This window comes from Moschus berezovskii, chromosome 7, assembly GCF_049115385.1.
Source record: "Moschus berezovskii isolate FMDL1 chromosome 7, NW_MosBer_1.0, whole genome shotgun sequence".
Taxonomy (NCBI): Eukaryota; Metazoa; Chordata; class Mammalia; order Artiodactyla; family Moschidae; genus Moschus; species Moschus berezovskii.
In genome coordinates, this window is record NC_142466.1 from 55504753 (window position 1) to 55511664 (window position 6912).

General features: G+C 40.4%; 1 pseudogene; it reads right to left on the bottom strand.

The window, feature by feature from the left end:
• Positions 1–1072: 1072 nt before the first annotated feature.
• LOC148777335 (U6 spliceosomal RNA) lies at positions 1073–1131 on the bottom strand (annotated as a pseudogene).
• Positions 1132–6912: the final 5781 nt, after the last annotated feature.

Here is a 6912-nt window from a genome sequence, read left to right on the forward strand (position 1 = left end):
CTCAAGATTGCTTTGGCTATTCGAGGTTTTTTGTATTTCCATACAAATTGTGAAATTATTTGTTCTAGTTCTGTGAAAAATACCGTTGGTAGTTTGATAGGGATTGCATTGAATCTACAGATTGCTTTGGGTAGTATACTCATTTTCTCTATATTTACTCTTCCAATTCATGAACATGGTATATTTCTCCATCTATTTATGTCCTCTTTGATTTCTTCCACCAGTGTTTTATAGTTTTCTATATATAGGTCTTTTGTTTCTTTAGGTAGATGTATTCCTAAGTATTTTATTCTTTTCGTTGCAATGGTGAATGGAATTGTTTCCTTAATTTCTCTTTCTGTTTTCTCATTGTTAGTGTATAGGAATGCAAGGGATTTCTGTGTGTTAATTTTATATCCTGCAACTTTACTATATTCACTGATTAGCTTTAGTAATTTTCTGATGGAGTCTTTAGGGTTTTCTATGTAGAGGATTATGTCATCTGCAAACAGTGAGAATTTTACTTCTTTTCCAATCTGGATTCCTTTTATTTCTTTTTCTTCTCTGATTTCTGTGCCCAAAACTTCCAAAACTATGTTGAATAGTAGTGGTGAGAGTGGGCACCCTTGTCTTGTTCCTGACTTTAGGGGAAATGCTTTCAGTTTTTCACCATTGAGGATAATGTTTGCTGTGAGTATGTCATATATAGCTTTTATTGTGTTGAGGTATGTTCCTTCTATTCCTTCTTTCAGGAGGGTTTTTTATCATAAATCGATGTTGAATTTTGTCAAAGGCTTTTTCTGCATCTATTGAGATAATCATATGGTTTTTATCTTTCAATTTGTTAATGTGGTGTATTACATTGATTGATATGCAGATATTAAAGAATCCTTGCATCCCTGGGATAAAGCCCACTTGGTCATGATGTGTGATCTTTTTAATATGTTGTTGGATTCTGTTTGCTAGAATTTTGTTAAGGAGTTTTGAATCTATCCTCAGTGATATTAGCCTGTAGTTTTCCTTTACGTGGCATCTTTGTCTGGTTTTGGTATTAGGGTGATGGTGGCCTCAATAGAATGAGTTTTGAAGTTTACTATGCTAATCTTCTCTGTATCATTCCAATTTTAGTATATGTGGTGCCAAAGTGAGCACATCTCTGCTTTTTAATACGCTGTCTAGGTAGTTCATATCTTTTCTTCCAAGGAGCAAGCGTCTGTTAATTTCATGGCTGCAGTCACCATCTGTAGTGATTTTGGAGCCCAAGAAAATAAAGTCTCTCACTGTTTCTATTATTTCCTCATCTCTTTGCCATGAAGTGATGGGACTGGATGGCATGATCTTCATTTTTAGTTTTAAGCCAAGCTTTTCTACTCTCCTCTTTCACTTTCATCAAGAGGCTCTTTCCTCTATAGCTTAAAAAAAAAACAACTTACTTGTCTTTCAAGGCCTATCTCTAGCACCCTCTAAACCAGAGGTCAGAAAACTATAGCTTGTGAATCAAATTGGGTCCACTATCAGCTTTTATAAATGAACTTTTATTGGAACACAGTTATAGTTACTCAACTATCACATTATAGCTACCTTGGGATTACATTGGCAGAATTAAGCAGTTGCTTCAGAGAGGGACTGGTCTCTAAAACTATGTGTCCTTGAGATAATGTTTTTCACCTTTCATGTTTCAATTTCTTTATGAGTCACATGGTAGTAACTATAAAAGCTGCAGCATGTCTTCATAATGATTAAATGAGCTATTGTATGTTTGGTGGATGCTGTGATGGGGCACCCTGATCCCTCTTCTGAATGAGGATCTATTTCTTCATTTGTCAAAAGATAGTGCTTACAACCTTCTGCTGTATTGGAAGAAAACTTCACCTCAGGACATGACACATTTATGGGGCAGTCCCCATCTAATGACTGACTACCCTGAGAAGTATAGACTTACCCCCCTACCCTTCAGTTCAGATCTGTACTAGTACCAGAGGGCCCCATGATCATGGAAATTCAGCCTTTTCCTGAGTCCAATCTGGTTCCTTCCCTATTCTTCCATAGATGTTGATCTCAAGAGCACTTCCTAAACTCCTTCTCAGGGTCTGCACTCAGTGATTCCCAGCTGTGACAGTAGATACCAGGATTGGTCCCCCAGCATAGACACTAAGATGGCATTTTGGGGCTGATCACCTTCTCCCGGCTTCCACTGCAGGTGCTGTGACTGGGCTGAACACACATAGCCCAGACAGCTGTGACAGTTTCACCAATGGTGATTTACTAGGGGAAGGGGATGTGCTGGCTGATGCTGTGTGTCAGACATTTGAGAAATGAAAGAAAAATAGTGATCTCAAGGGCAGTGAACTGTCTGGCCATTGTCAAGTTACACTGATGTCTTAGAAAAGGGTAATGAAAGAGCTGAGATGGATTTATCAACAATTAAATGCTAAGTTTAAAGACCAGAGGACCTCACTGGAAACATAAAAAAAGTTCTTACATCTTAAATTGAGTGTAAGAGGTCCAAATATGAGGACTAAGGCCAGGATTTAATGGTAAGAGTAGCTGAGGCAGTTTTGTTATGCCAGGGTTGGGAAAAGTGGACTTCTGGTACAAGAAACGGCTGTATCTCTGTTGATCTCTCCTCACCTCACCCCCAGGAATCTTTGATCTCCAGGTTATCCTGAATTTCCACCCCTCGAAGCCTGCAAAAATGGCTCACTCATCCTCTCTGTTAAGGGTTAGATACAGACATAAAACACATACACACACACATTTGATGCTTAAATTTAATCCTCTGATGCTTAAACTCAATCCTCCATCTCCTCTCCCAATCACCAGGTCAGTAACTAGGATTAAATCACAAAATACTTCTGCCAAGGACTTACTAGAACTGCTAAGGGAGAAAAAGAACTATACTCCTATAGTCTTATTTCAAGACTAATAAACTGGGGAAATAGTCATGGGACTGCATTCTGAGGGTGCTTGACCAGGATGGGTGGAAGATAAATTTGGATATAAGAGAGTTTACCAGTATGAGAACATTTGCCCACAATATAGGATGTAATCATATCCTGTAGAAGGAATGTGAGCATGTTGTAGGCTAGCTGCTAGAAACATCGAGAAAGCATTGCCACGTACTAAGTGAGATAGAAATGATGGAATTGATGTGCCAGACAGCTTTACATAATACAGAAAGGAAGAATGTGTTCAACAGCTCTCCTCCCTTGACCAATATGACAGTAAATGACATGCACAGGAATCCCAGCCTAGTTTTATTTTTGCTAAATCGTTCTGAAGATCCACAAATCAGTCAAGAGGAAGCAGATTTGTGTCACGAATAGGATGCCAAGAATGACCCATAGGGACACAGTAGTCCAGACACACTGAGAGATTCCCACACCACTGAGGGTTTTGCTGGATCCAAATAGTTGCAGTTCCTGGAATCCTGTTACCTCCTATCACCACATCCCCAACTAGATATCCTTATACCTGTCCTAGGTATGTAGATTTGTGACTCTGGCTTATGAGACCCCATTATGCAGGGCAGCCCTGTATGATTGTGCCTGGCTATGAGATGGGGCCCATCATTTCCAAGGACAAAGTGTAACAAGGGAAAAAAAAGAGGAAGCTGGGTGCCCGTTGTGTGATCATCAATTTCAGGAGAACTATTCTTCTCTAATAATAGGAAGTAATTTTTGCTTAGGAAGAAGTCTCTGAGCTTTCTCTTTTCTGGACTCCATCTATAGTATCTATTGATTTGCAGATTCCAGCATGTCAGCTTTTTTACATGAATTCTTTTCTGTTTTAAAAATCAGCAATGTATATAGTTTGGACACTACTTGGACATCCCTAGTGTATTGTTATTTGGGAATGTCAAGCTGAGAATGCTTGCTTTTAGATTAGCCAAGTGACCTTAGCCCACAAAGAAATTATTCCCTGTCATTTGTTTTTAAAATCCATGGCCTTCATCATCCTGATTTCCTGTGGGCAGAATGCATTTTCATGCTGGTCACAGTTTAAGGGGGCTCATAAAAGCTCCCTTATTTTCTGTTATATTAACTGACTTCATAGAAATGTAGTCCTGAAAAGTGTTTAAATTCCACTATAATCAACACTATTGTAACTCTATGAATGGGGTTCAGAGTAGTGACACTGCATATTGCAGTGCTGCCTTAATGCAGGGTTCAAGACAAGCCCAGGAGCCTGCTGTGAGAACTGAGTAAGTAAGTGTTAGTCTCTCAGTCGTGCCCAACTCTTTGCGACCCCATGGACTGCAGCCCACCAGGCTCCTCTGTCCATGAGATTTTCCAGGAAAGGATACTAGAGTAGATTGCCATTTCCTTCTCCAGGGGATCTTCCCAACCCAGGGATCAAACCCGGGTCTCCTGCACTACAGGCAGATTCTTTACTGACTGAGCTACAAGAGAAGCCCTGCTGCTGCTGCTGCTAAGTCACTTCAGTTGTGTCCAACTCTGTGTGACCCCATAGACAGCAGCCCACCAGGCTCCCCCGTCCCTGGGATTCTCCAGGCAAGAACACTGGAGTGGGTTGCCATTTCCTTATCCAATGTGTGAAAGTGAAAAGTGAAAGTGAAGTCGCTCAGGCGTGTCCGACCCATAGCAACCCCACAGACTGCAGCCTACCAGGCTCCTCCATCCATGGGATTTTCTAGGCAAGAGTACTGGAGTGGCTTGCCATTGCCTTCTCCAAAGAGAAGCCCTAGCCAGTTTTAAATCCCGTTATATTGGAATCTGAGCTATCACAGGACTATGTTACCATCATTTTATTCCATGTTTAGGAAACTGCTCTTTGATTACATGTGAAACTTTCCCTGTCTCTCTCATTTACTGTAGAAGAGCTGATCAGATTCTCTCTTTACTCCTTGTCTAGAGTAGAAATCATTGTTATAATGGGGAGCAAGAAGACCATGAAAAAGAGTGTAAGAGGAGAGCAAAGGGAAGGGGCTCAGCTAATAAGGATAAACAGAAGTTTGGGGCTGAAACAGTTTGCTCAAATAAAAGGCCAAATAGGGAGATGGAGAGAATTTGAATTAATTGCCAAAGGTCTGAGGATCTGAGAACCAGCATTCCTCCCACCTCTCTCCCCTCTTGAACAGAACAGCTAATGTTTGTTTATCTTATTCCCTTCATCTGCAAAATGCAAAGTACAGTGCTTGCCTTGCCCATCTCCTTGGCTGATTGTAAAACCCAAATTTACATTTCCAAAGACTGCATAATACATACTGTGCTCTAGAAAGGCACTTAGTTTTTATTATGGGTTTCTGACTGTGTATAAATCCTGCCTCAGAATCTTTTGGGAAAGAAGTTGAGTATAAAAGTATATAGAATTGAATTAATATTTATGAGACATACCAAGAATAGAAGAGCTTCTGTTTGACAATTTTGCCTGGTTGCAATACTGATGCTGCTATTATAGAGATGAGGATGTCTCAATTGACCAGACTCCACTGGGGGAACTGTTGTTTTGGTGAAGAAGGTGGTTTGTCCAGATCACATCCATCCATGATGTCCAGTAGCTTGGGTTTCTTATTGGTTACCTATCAGTTGAGTGATATTTCTCTGGAATTTCTATAGTTTAGGAAAAGACAATGTCAACTAAAAAAGAATTCCTACTCCATTTGCTTTGTTTTTCTACAAAAGTATCCACAGTTTGCTATTCATTGGCAAGACTGGCCCATTTCTTTAAAATTTTATTTATATATTTATTATTATTATTTTGATTGTGTTGGATCTTCATTTCTGTGCATGGGCTTTCTCTAGTTGCAGGAAGTGGGGCTACTCTCTAGTTTCAGTGCTTGAGCTTCTCATTGTGGTGGCTTCTCTTGTGGAGCACAAACTCTAGGGTGCACAGGCTTCAGTAGTTGCAGCTCATGGGCTCTAGAGTGTGGGCTTGGTAGTTGTGGCACATGGCCTTAGTTGCCCCTCAGCATGTGGGATTTTCCTGGACCAGGGATTGACTTGTGTACAAGTCACTGACAGGTGGATTCTTTTTTTTTTTGTCTTTTCATACAGTATTCTTTCCTTTTTATTAATAGTGGTTCTTTTTTTAAAACATTTATTTTAATTGGAGGCTAATTACTTTACAGTATAGTAGTGGTTTTTGCCATACATTGGCATGAATCTGCCCCGGGTGTACATGTGCTCACCATCCTGAACCACCCCCCACCTCCTTCCCCATCCCATCCCTCTGGGTCATCCCAGTGCACCAGCCCTGAGCACCCTGTCTCATGCATAGAACCTGGACTGGTGATCTGTTTCACATATGATAATATACATGTTTCAGTGCTATTCTCTCAGATCATCCCACCCTTGCCTTCTCCCACAGAGTCCAAAAGACTGTTCTATACACCTGTGTCTCTTTTGCTGTCTCGTATACAGGGTTATCGTTACCATCTTTCTAAATTCCATATATATGCATTAGTATACTGTATTGGTGTTTTTCTTTCTGACTTACTTCACTCTGTATAATAGGCTCCAGTTATATCCACCTCATTAGAACTGATTCAAATGTATTCTTTTTACTGGCTGAGTAATATTCCATTGTGTATATGTACCACAGCTTTCTTAGCCATTCGTCTGCCAATGGACATCTAGGTTGCTTCCATGTCCTGGCTATTGTAAACAGTGCTGTGATGAACATCAGGGTACACCTGTCTCTTTCAATTCTGGTTTCCTTGGTGTGTATGCCCAGCAGTGGAATTGCTGGGTCATATGGCAGTTCTATTTCTAGTTTTTTAAGAAATCTCCACACTGTTCTCCACAGTGATGTACTAGTTTGCATTCCCACCAACAGTCTAAGAGGATTCCCTTTTCTCCACACCCTCTCCAGTATTTATTGTTTGTAGATTTTGGATAGCAGCCATTCTGACTGGTGTGAGATGGTACCTCACTGTGGTTTTGATTTGCATTTCTGTGATAATGAGTGATG